Raw genomic sequence first — 13,000 nt, 5'->3', positions numbered from 1 at the left:
ACACAACCTTTCAGATAAGTTCAGTTTATCACTTTGATTTTTGTGGCAACTTGTATTCACTACCCCAGTTATGATGGTACAAGTTTTTTAAGGGGAAGTCCATACTTCCTGAGAAAAAAAGCCAGAAAGTTGTGAAAAATCTCTATGGCACTACATGTAGTGGCTGGAGCGCACTATATCACTCGAACTAAACAACCGATTTGGTATAAAATTTGTCGATCGTAATATTTTGTCCAAACATATTTTAAGTTCGAAGATGGATCATATCGGTCCACTCTTTCGGGTACCCCCCAAAAGTTAAAACTATTCGAAAAAATTGTGCGCACGATAACTCTTGAAGGGAGTACTCGATTTGGTCCAAACTTTGAATATTGTGAAATTTCTATCAGACATAGATGAAGTTTTAACATGGACACTATCGGTCCACTGCTTCGGGAGCCACCCACGATCTGTCCGTAGATGAAAGTTTCACTTGCTGAGGCAAAGCCGATTGATTCTTTCTTACTTGTTTTTTGCATAGAGCACCACAAGCTTTTCTTATAGAAAAGCGGTAAGAAAAGAGCGAAATGTCTTCCTATAAAAAAACGAAAGGCATTTTTTCCACGGGTTTCATATAGAAGACAAAGAGCAAAAAACCATTTTTCTTGATTATTGTAGAAGGCTTCTAAAGATTGGTATACCCGTCAAAGTATTTTTATGGAGGACAAAAATATTTTCTTAAAGAAGGCCATCAAGTCTGTGTATAGAGAACCGCAAGGCCTTATCATAGGAGACCAAAAAGACCACATTAAAAAAAGACTACTAAGTTTTCTTATAATTGACCACAAGATCTTCTTATAGAAAGCTGTCTGGTATTCTTACGGATATCATCAGGCTTTCTTATAGGGGAACATCAGGCCTTCTTTTAGAAGCCACCAAAGTCTTCTTTGAGAAGATTACAAGTTGTTGGTGTAGAGGAACACAACGTATTCCTATAGCAGCCCATCAGGACTTCTTACAGAAGACCACCAAGGCTTCTTGTAGAAGAGCACAACGTCTCCTTGTAGAAGACCACAAGCAATCTATAAAGTCTCCATGTGGCAGACCATCAGGTCTGCTTATATAAGCCCATCAGGTCTTCTTAAAGAGGACCACAAGGTCCTGTTGAGTGCTACGAAGCTCTCCTATAGAAGTATAGAATTCTTTAAGAAGATCACAAATACTTCTTATAGAAGACCATTAAATGTTCTTATAGAGGATCATCAGGTATTTTTTATAGAACTTATCTTTTAGAAGACCACCAAGACTTCCTAAAGATAAACGCAGGGTCTTATTTTGGAGGGCCACAAGATCTTCTCAAGATTGGTCATAGAAAAACACATGGGCTTCTTATAGCCGATCAAATGGCATTTTTATTATTGAGACCGTCAGGACTTCGTAAAGATTACCATCAAAACTTCGTAGAAAAGTCTGTAAGGATACATCCTTACAAAGACCTAACGGCGTTATATACGAAGACGTGATGGTCTTTTCTACAAAGACGTTATGATCTTCTATACGAAGACCTGATAGTCAGATGGTCTTCTTACAAAGACCTGATGGTCTTCTTTACGAAGACCTAATGGTATTTTTACAAAAATCTAATGGTCTTCTCTGCGAAGACTTGATTGCCACCTCATTAGAGTTCTGTAACCTATTTTTTGAAGTTTTCCTAAGTCAAGTTTTTTACTTTGTGCCTTTTTAGAATGAGTTTTTAGTTTTATGCGTATCTTTGCTACTTACTTCACCTCTCCCTACTTTTGCATTAAAATCACCTTGGATGACATTTATGTCATGTGATTTTGTAAGTTTAACAAGACTTTCTATTTCATCATAAAACATTTCTATTTCTTCATTGCTTCTGTCTAATGTGGGAGCATATACTTGAATTATATTGATGTTGAGCGGCCTTGCTTTTATTTTGATCATCATGGTCCTATCTGACTTTGGAAAAAATCCTATCTCGCTTTTGGAAATGTTCCCTCTAATGATAATCCCAACACCATTCCTATGATTCTTGTTCGAATTTCCAGAGAAGAAGATTTTGGCACCATAGGATACGAATTCCGAAACATTCGGCCACCAGGTTTCGCAAACACCTAGGATATCTATATTCAGTCTTTCCATTTCGGATATTGTGTTGCTTAGTTTGCCTGACTCATAAAGGCTTCTAACATTCCAAGTACCAATGTTAAGCGTCGTTTTAATTTTACCTCCGGGGATTCTTAGCACCCTCGAGTAACCGGAGATTGAGGGCCATATGTTTGTTTCTGCATTCATTGTAATATGGTTTTCAAGGGATTAGTCGGTAAAACGTAAAATTATGAATTTTAAAATATCAATAAAAGTTGACAACACTGTTGCTATTGTTAGGATATAGCGACAACTTTATTTTGATTGTTAAGTTCCATTTTAATTTTACCGAAATTTGTCGGTAAGACGGAAAAATAGTTACAGAATTCCACTACAGGCCTTTCGATTCTTCTTATAGAAGTTAATCAGGTCTTCTTTTGGAAGACCATTAGATCTTCTTGTAGAAGACTATTAGGTTTTCCCATAGAAGACAATTAAGTCTTCTTATAGAAGACCACCAAGTCTTCGTAAAGATGACGATCAGGTCTCGAATTAAAGACCATCATATCTCGTATTCAAGGCCATACGGTCTTCGTATAGAAGCAGGTCTCTTTATAGAAGACCATTAGGTCTTCGTATAGAAGACTATGAAGTCTTCATATAGAAGACCATCAGGTTTTCATGTAGAAGATCATCAGGTCTTCGTGTAGAAGACCGTCAGATCTTCGTATAGAAGGTCATTAGGATTTCGTATGGAAGACCTTGTAGTCTTCATATAGAAAGCCACCAGGTCTTGGTATAGGATACTATCAGAACTACGTATAGAAGACCATCCGTTCTTCGTATAGAAGACTATCATGTTTTTTATAGGTCTTCCTATAGAAAAATATCAGGTCTTCTTCTAGAAAAACATCAGGTCTTCTTGCAGAAGATCATCAGTTATTCTTATAGAAGACCACCAGGTCATCGTATAAAAGGCCATTAGGTATTCTTATATAAAACTCTAAAGTTTTCTAATATAAAACCCTAATTTTTTCTTAAAGTATACCACAATTTTTTCTTATAAAACGTCACATAGGCCCCCTCGATTAAATGATGAGATGTTCTTTGAGCAAAGCAAGAGAGAGATTTTTTAGAGAAAGCCGCAGGTAGAACCCAAAGTTTACTTAGAAAAAATGCTTGTTCGCGAAGATAATAATATATTTTATTTTAGAAAAAATTGTCAAGCACTTTTTCTATGAACAGAATATATTTTAAGGTTTTCTGGCCATCGACACAATACCTTTAAAGGCCTTCATTTGGTAGAAATTTTTTGCAACAGTCTTCTATAGGAAGAAGACCCTTAAACGTTTCTTCATAGACAGGAACCCTTAGAATAGTTTATGTTAGGGCATATTTGTGACTGTAACACTCGGAGACCCTTCTCCCGGGCAGATTTCAGTCACTTCGCGTGTATAAGTGTACCCTTCTATAGGGTTTATATTAAAATGTCTTCCTATTCCAGACTCTTTATGATATCATAGAGGTTACAGTAATCAACACTTTCACCCTTCCATTTCAGTTGCTGTCTTATTTCCAATGACGTTGTAGCGCCTGGTACCCAATATAAACGGAAAGCATTAGTAAGATTTCCCAAGGCTGTTGTGCTTTCAAGGTCGGAAACAGATTTGATGCTAAAGGATTGATGGCTGGCTATCCACAAATATCGGTTTAAAGTTCTCAGCAACCAGATCTTAGCATCCTTGCAGATCTCGAATATCTCAGCTTGTATACAATTTTTCAAAATTTTTCACAGTAGACATTAGCGCCAGAACCTTCTTACGTCATGGAACCCCTGTGCAAAAAGCCGCACCGTCCAGGCAAGGGTTACTTCTGTTCCAACTATCACTACTCGGTACAATGATATCGATATCTACAAAATGCATGATAAGTTATATATGTTCGATTTTTTCTCACGAGGTTCACTCTAATATTTACTCCCCAACTATTATTATTATTATTATTTATTATTATTTATTTATTTATTTATTTATTTATACCTGCACAACAAGACAATGTCTTATAAATTACGGTACAGGTTTATAAGTACAATCATTTCTCCAAATTAAAATACAAATTATAAAAATTATTAAATTATAAAAATTATAAAAAAAAAAAATTATAAAAATAAACATTTTAAATTAAAATTGTGATAACTTAGTTGATCGGTAAATAAGGGACAAAATAAATTGATTTTACGATGTGGATGAAAAAAAGCTTTTAAGCTTGTTTTTAAAAACATATGCGTTGCTGATACACTGCAAATTGTGTGGTAACGTGTTCCAAAGACGTACTGAACTAACAAAGAACTGCCATTCTGAAACTAGGCTTCGTCGCCTTAGAGGTTTAATCCTTCTTCCTCTTTTGGATCTGCCAAATGTGATTCTTTGGAATAGATTTTTAGGTGTTTGTTTGGTTATGATCTTGTGAAGGAATTGCAATGACTTTATTTTAATGAGTGAGTTAAAACTGAACCCATAAAGAGAATTTGCGTAAAGGGAAACATTTTGGGTTCTTCTTAATCCATATACGTATCTTATTATAGAGTTATACGCCACATTTAATTTATCACGACTTATAGTGTCACAATTTCCAAAGAGTTCACTTCCGTATAGCAACCTGGGAACCAAAATAGTTTTAGCTATGAGACTTCGAATTTTGAGTGTTGTGAATGAATGCGTTAACCAGAGCGTACGTAATTTCGCAAATGTCTGCCCAACGGCTGTGTTTATGTGATGTGACCAACTGAGTGAATTATTAAATACAACCCCTAAATTTTTGGCAGTGGGTACAACTTCAACCTTTTCGTTGTTAACATATACGTCGATATTTTGCAAAGACATTTTTTTATTTTTGTGTATAATCAAACATTTTGATTTAGTAGGATTTAAAACTAGACCATTTGCCTTGGCCCATTCACATACATTGTGCAGATCACTGTTGAGTTTAACAAGGGACTGACTAATATCATTCAGTTGGCTGCTCAAATAAATTTGAACATCGTCAGCGTACATATGTACTCTACTGTAAACTAGTTGATCAGGGAGATCATTGGCATACATTGAAAAAAGAAGTGGACCAACAATGGATCCTTGAGGTACTCCTTTTCCAACTGCTAATGGTTTCGATTTCGATGACCCAATATAAACGGATTGTGTTCTATTAGTGAGATAGGACATTATAAGCTTTGTTGATGTAGTAGTAAAGCTGAAAAAATGGCGTAGTTTGAAACAGAGGTTTTGGTGGTCGACGGTGTCGAACGCTTTTGAGTGGTCAAGGAGGACTAAGAAACATATCTTATTTTCATCAATATCACCCCTAATAGATTCGGAAACATCCAACAGTGCTGTAATGCAACTGTGGTTAGTTCTAAAACCAGATTGCACATCAGTTAGCAGAGATTCTCTTTGAAGATACTGAGAGATTTGTTTGTGAATGATTTTTTCGAAAATTTTTGAAAAATAGCACAGAATTGCTATGGGCCTATATTCTTTGTTTGTCTTGGGCACTGGTATAATCTTTGCATGCTTCCAATCGTTTGGGTAAGTGCTAGAGGTAAGGATATTATTAAACAAGTAGGTTAGGAATGGTATAATACGAGGTATGAGTATTCGAATGAACTTTGGTCAACACCGTCAGGACCAATAGCATTAGACTTAATATCTGCAAAACATTTCAAGACTTCATCACGGGTGACACAACTGAACTCAAAATTGCCTTCACCACTTGTGCGATTCATAGGATAAATCCACGTCCACAGATGCTGTCGCCCATAGTGGCTTAAAGAACTGTGAGCTGCATTTGACACTGAATATTGTGTCCAATTTGTAGGATGTTCGGTATTGCATTCTTCTATAAGCTCAGAATTGAGGCTGCTCTTTGCAACGTGTCTAAATTAATGAACCCTTAAGGGCTTACCTGTACTTATTACTTTAAAAAGCCGAAAAAATATTGATTTATTTTGAAGTTCAGGCCGCAGAATATGTCAAGCCGATAGCAGCAAAATTGGCTGAGATATGACCGTTCAAATTGAAGAATCCGTGTGTTTTTTTTTTCTTTTGTGAAGAAGCTGAACTTAAAACGTGTTTTTTCTCAAAATGTAATTTTTGAAGTCGGTGCCAACGATAACTCGAAAACGAACAGACCGATCTTCATATATTTTAGTTAGCTTATTAAAGACATAAAATACATAAAAACCTTGCCTTTAAGCTACAAAGATTTTGTATAAACATTTTTTCCCGATTTTTGTCAATAAACGTTCAATTTTTTTCGTTAAAATCGAAACTTTGCATTTGACAGTCAACAATGTTTCTAGAATCTTTTTAATTCTGTTTCGCTTAAAGACAAAATTTCCAAAATTAGTATAATATAAAATGAAGAAATACTTAAAAATATTGGTACTTTCTGTGAGAAAAATCATGAAAAATAAGTTTTTTGGTCGGCACAACTAGGAATAACCCTTTAAATGATTCTCTATATGCAGATAACGCTTAAGTGGTCTTCTATACACTGAATACCGTTTAAATGTTTGTTTTCACATAATATTCCTTATATTAAAGGGTCCTTTGTTTTTTCATGTTGTTTTCAAGGATATCTTCCTGTAGAATAATTTCAATTAAAGACTTCTGCAATATATTCTAGGTATTTAAGGTCTTTTACATGCCTTCTGTCTATGGACCACCTGTTTAATATTATTTGCCTGTAGAAGATTTTTGAGGGTCTCGGTTTAGGGGAAAACTTTAAAGGGATTTTGCTAATAGAAGACCGTTCAAAGATTTCATGCCAAAACGACCAACCGATAATCTATGTAATACTTTTGGTGGTCTTGTTTAAGATTTCTTTGTCTACTATGGGTTTCCTATAAGAAGATCCTCATATATAAGATGAAGTTATTCACATCTAGTCATGAGCAAACCTACTGGCCTTTTAAAGAAAGTTCTAAGAAGCCTAACTGGCATTCATTAAGGCGTAATTTTTTATGATTTTTTTTTCAGGGAAACTTGTAAAGTTTTTTGGTGATTTTCTTTTCATCTTAAAGAGCACTTCTTAATCTAATGTCTGATTTTTTGCTGAAAAATATTTTGTGGTTTTGTGGCAATTGGCCTTCCACGAACTCCTTTTTAAGCGTTTTGCGGTGCCAACTCTAGCTTTAGAACATAAAGTTCTAGTCCTTCATCGACAGATTTTAAAAAATATTGGATTTTACTATTCTATTCTACTTTTACTTTAAAATAATCCAATAATTTTGTGTCACGTTTTCATGTTCGAAAATCAAATAATTTGATTTTAATCTACAAAACATCAGCTTCCTAAAAAAGAAGAATAACAACAAAGAAACATTACTAAGCTATTGACTTACAAAGTAAACAACTTGCCACTACAATTACAAATCTAAATCATGGCAATAATGTTTTTTTTTTTTGTTTTCATAAAAAAATCAAACAAATATTATGACAAGATTGTTTTTATTTTATTGTTCTTGTTCAAAATAAATTTTATGGTGTTCGCTTTTTTATTGAACAAATAACTCTGGGTGATTTTTGTAAAATAAACCCATGCAAGCAAAACAACAACATATCGCCTGGCATATATGATATTTAAAACATAACCTTAGTCAAGTGTAACGGTATGTGAAAAAACGGAAAAAAAGGATATTTGTTTGGTCCTATGTTACTCTGTTTGCATTTGTAAGTTAAACGAAGGCACATACAAACACACACACACACTCATCCACTCAATAACCATAAACAGGAAAACGGAAATCGTATACCGTCTGTATGTACATGATCATGTAACAACATCAATAACTACAACAACAACAGCAATAAAATTGCTCATACTAACATAACCTACCAGCTACCAATACACTTGAATAAACACAACAGCAGCAACAACTACAACAACTTTCAATATCAAACATAAAGCAATGCCAATATCATCAACAACACAACTGCAGCTATTAACGGAAACAACAAGAACAAGAACTCCGCTAACGCTACCACTATTACAACCTCCTCCTCCTCCTTCATTTAGTCATGTGAATCCACCATCTAACCTGGTTCAGACCCTAAATTCACATATCGGGGGCCGCTCCTGTAACGCTTGTTTAATTTCTATTGCTTTATGTTTTGTTTGTATAGCAAGCCGTCATAAACAAACCTTAGTTCTCGTTTGTTTCTTCTTTCATTCATGTTCCTTTTTTGAACACAAACTCGCTCTCTCTTTTTTCTGTTGGCTTTAGCAGTTTGTTTGCTGAACATGTAATAGAAATTTCCTCTGCTAGTTTTGCAATACAAGTTTGTATGGATTTGTGTGTGTGTGTGTGTGCGGTGGCCTGAACTTCTCCTATGTTTGCTCTTTATATCGACAAACGACGTTGAAAATCATGTTCCTCTTCCTGGTTCCTGGTGTGTTTTGTAAGTATATATATAACTACTATATATTGGGTCCATTTCAATGCTGTGTTATGCTCAGTTACGCATACACAACAACAACATCAGTAGCAACAACAACAAATCGTATTTCATAGCAATTTTTATATATCAAATATTTGTGCCGTAACAGAATATTGCTATACGACCAATTCTGAGAAAAAGAAAACATAAATAAAATTGTTGTGGTGTATTGCCATTTTTTCGGATGGCAATTTCTATTTGGGTTTCGTTTTTCTTTGCGTAGGAATATTGCCACGGAAGCATGGGACACAATGGGTAATGGGTAATCGAAAAACTTATATCTAGGCAAAAATGTATGGGAACAAGCTGAAAAAATCCTTACAGATGAGGCAGAAGACGAGCTGAAGGGCCCGTCATTATATAAACGAACTGAAGGGCTCGTCTTTATATAGACGAGCTGAAGGGCTCGTCTTTATATAGACGAGCTGATGGGCTCGTCTTTATATAGACGAGCTAAAGGGCTCGTCTTTATATAGACGAGCTGAAGGGCTCTATAGAAGCCTCCCACGGAGGTCTTTTATTCTATAGAAGCCTCCTACGGAGGTCTTCTATTCTATAGACCCCTCCTACGGAGGTCTTCTATTCTATAGAAGCCTCCTACGCAGGTCTTCTATTCTATAGAAGCCTCCTACGGAGGTCTTCTATTCTATAGAAGCCTCCTACGGAGGTCTTCTATTCTAAAGAAGCCTCCTAGAAAGGTACTCTATTCTAAAGAAGCCTACTAGGAAGGTACTCTATTCTATAGAAGCCTCCTACGGAGGTCTTCTATTCTATAGAATCCTCCTACGGAGGTCTTCTATTCTATAGAATCCTCCTACGGAGGTCTTCTATTCTATAGAAGCCTCCTACGGAGGTCTTCTATTCTAAAGAAGCCTCCTAGAAAGGTACTCTATTCTAAAGAAGCCTCCTAGGAAGGTACTCTATTCTATAGAAGCCTCCTAGGAAGGTACTCTATTCTATAGAAGCCTCCTACAGAGGTCTTCTATTCTATAGAAGCCTCCTACAGAGGTCTTCTATTCTATAGAAGCCTCCTACGGAGGTCTTCTATTCTATAGAAGCCTCCTACGGAGGTCTTCTATTCTATAGAAGCCTCCGACGGTGGTCTTCTATTCTATAGAAGCCTCCGACGGTGGTCTTCTATTCTATAGAAGCCTCCTACGGTGGTCTTCTATTCTATAGAAGCCTCCTACGGAGGTCTACGGAAGCCTCCTAGGAAGGTACTCTATTCTATAGAAGCCTCCTAGGAAGGTACTCTATTCTATAGAAGCCTCCTACAGAGGTCTTCTATTCTATAGAAGCCTCCTACAGAGGTCTTCTATTCTATAGAAGCCTCCTACGGAGGTCTTCTATTCTATAGAAGCCTCCTACGGAGGTCTTCTATTCTATAGAAGCCTCCGACGGTGGTCTTCTATTCTATAGAAGCCTCCGACGGTGGTCTTCTATTCTATAGAAGCCTCCTACGGTGGTCTTCTATTCTATAGAAGCCTCCTACGGAGGTCTTCTATTCTATATAGGTCTTTTTCTATTGTATAGAAGCTTCCTACGGAGGTCTTCTATTCTATAGAAGCCTCCAACGAAGGTCTTCTATTTTATAGAAGCCTCCAACGGAGGTCTTCTATTCTATAGAAGCCTCTAACGGAGGTCTTCTATTCTAGGAAGCCTCCAACGGAGGTCTTCTATTCTATAGAAGCCTCCAACGGAGGTCTTCTATTCTATAGAAGCCTCCAACGGAGGTCTTCTATTCTATGGAAGCCTCCAACGGAGGTCTTCTATTCTATAGAAGCCTCCTACGGAGGTTTTCTATTCTATAGAAGCCTCCAACGGAGGTCTTCTATTCTATAGAAGCCTCCAACGGAGGTCTTCTATTCTATGGAAGCCTCCAACGGAGCTCTTCTATTCTATAGAAGCCTCCAACGGAGGTCTTCTATTCTATAGAAGCCTCCTACGGAGGTCTTCCATTCTATAGAAGCCTCCTACGGAGGTCTTCTATTCTATAGAAGCCTCCTACGGAGGTCTTCTATTCTATAGAAGCCTCCTACGGAGGTCTTCTATTCTATAGAAGCCTCCTACGGAGGTCTTCTATTCTATAGAAGCCTCCTACGGAGGTCTTCTATTCTATAGAAGCCTCCTACGGAGGTCTTCTAATCTATAGAAGCCTCCTACGGAATTCTTCTATTCTATAGAGGTCTTCTATTCTACGGAGGTCTTCTATTCTATAGAAGCCTCCAACGGAGGTTTTCTATTCTATAGAAGCCTCCAACGGAGGTTTTCTATTCTATAGATCTTCTATTCTATAGAAACCTCCAACGGATGTCTTCTATTCTATAGAAGCCTCCAACGGAGGTTTTCTATTCTATAGAAGCCTCCAGCGGAGGTTTTCTATTCTATAGATCTTCTATTCTATAGAAACCTCCAACGGAGGTCTTCTATTCTATAGAAGCCTCCTACGGAGGTCTTCTATTCTATAGAAGCCTCCTACGGAGGTCTTTTATTCTATAGAAACCTCCTACGGAGGTCTTCTATTCTATAGAAGCCTCCTACGGAGGTCTTCTATTCAATAGAAGCCTCCTACGGAGGTCTTCTATTCTATAGAAGCCTCCTACGGAGGTCTTCTATTCTATAGAAGCCTCCTACGGAGGTCTTCTCTTCTATAGAAGCCTCCTACGGAGGTCTTTTATTCTATAGAAGCCTCCTACGGATGTCTTCTATTCTATAGAAGGCTCACAAAACAGTCACTCTATAAGGTATGCTATGTTAAAGAATGGTGCCTGCCCCTGATCAATAGCAATGCATTTGGGGCGTATGGCTGTTTAGATTCAGAGTAGCCTTTATATGTATATATACAGAGTCAAACTTTACGTTCTACTCTCCAAAGGCATTCTGAACTTTTTCATTTCCTTATAAATATACTGTCTACGTGGTAGCATAACATCTTAGCTGTCCTCCACCATTTGTCCTTGATTATAAATTTCATCTCTCTCCATTTTTCTTTTTAACGAATAATATCATGTTTACACCATTATGTTTAATTTAATTTACACTTCTAACGAAAACAATAGAAATAATGAAGTTCTGTTTACTTTTGCGTAATGTTACCAAAGGCGACAACAATTGTCATTAAATTCTCCTTCAAGTGGTAAAATAAAGGAGGGCTCAATTACATGTCAAACTCAACTTTTAGAAGAGCAAAGCTAACAAAATTTAAATTTCCACAGAACATGCCGAAATAAACAAAATTATGTTTGGGGTAATGGCTAATTTCCATGGCAATACCCAAGGAAAATGTATATGCTGAACAAGGTCAGACACAAAGATAAGCACCAACAACAATGTTTGTTAAAAAACAATTTTTTGTTTGTGAGACCAAAATTTGAGAAATTGTTGCCAAGAAGTTATGATAAATGTCATGGCAATAAGAGGTCTTTGTCCCTTCTTCTTTTTGTTACGGTTGTAAAAATTCAATTAGATCTATGGCAACAGTATTCATTCCTTAATGTGTTAGGCTATGACCCATGGTGCAAACTATAAAATAAACAAACAAATACAAGTGTTAGTGGTCCAATCTCCTATTTCATTTTTTTTTGACTGCATATGAATGGCCATGCCACTTTTCGTTGTCGTTATGCTTGTTATGCTGTTTTCTTATTCTTCTTGTTCTTCCTTATTGTAAATATAACATCAGTAGACCAATACGAATATTGGTTTATATATTTTTTGTGTTATTATTTATTGTGTCTTGTTTGTGAAATGATATATTGGCTTTTATACATTTTTTATGACATATAAAAGTGCTACTGCTATTGTTGTTGGGGTTGTCTACGTTTCGTTGGTCACACAAATGCTGAAAATTTCCTAAAACCAAGATTTAGAAATATTTCAGTAGACAAAATGTTGTAAATAAATAAATAAATAAATAAATAAATAAATAAATAAATAAATAAATAAATAAATAAATAAATAAATAAATAAATAAATAAATAAATAAATAAATAAATAAATAAATAAATAAATAAATAAATAAATAAATAAATAAATAAATAAATAAATAAATAAATAAATAAATAAATAAAATAAAATAAAATAAAATAAAATAAAATAAAATAAAATAAAATAAAATAAAATAAAATAAAATAAAATAAAATAAAATAAAAATAAAATAAAATAAAATAAAATAAAATAAAATAAAATAAAACAAAATAAAATAAAATAAAATAAAATAAAATAAAATAAAATAAAATAAAATAAAATAAAATAAAATAAAATAAAATAAAATAAAATAAAATAAAATAAAATAAAATAAAATAAAATAAAATAAAATAAAATAAAATAAAATAAAATAAAATAAATAAAATAAAATAAAATAAAATAAAATAAAATAAAATAAAATAAAATAAAATAAAATAAAATAAAATAAA

The 13,000-nt window shown here is 34.9% G+C and overlaps 1 protein-coding gene across 2 annotated transcripts in view; it reads right to left on the bottom strand.

Annotated features, from left to right (window-relative positions):
- The window catches only part of LOC141404970 (uncharacterized), a 1,496,028-nt gene that overhangs the window by 1,413,345 nt on the left and 69,683 nt on the right, over positions 1 to 13,000 (bottom strand). The gene's annotated exons all lie outside the window — the stretch shown is intronic.

The sequence above is a fragment of the Musca autumnalis genome, unplaced genomic scaffold (genome assembly GCF_047663935.1).
Source record: "Musca autumnalis isolate F117 unplaced genomic scaffold, ASM4766393v1 scaffold_5, whole genome shotgun sequence".
Lineage (NCBI taxonomy): Eukaryota > Metazoa > Arthropoda > Insecta > Diptera > Muscidae > Musca > Musca autumnalis.
This window is presented reverse-complemented; position numbering and strand designations above follow the sequence as displayed.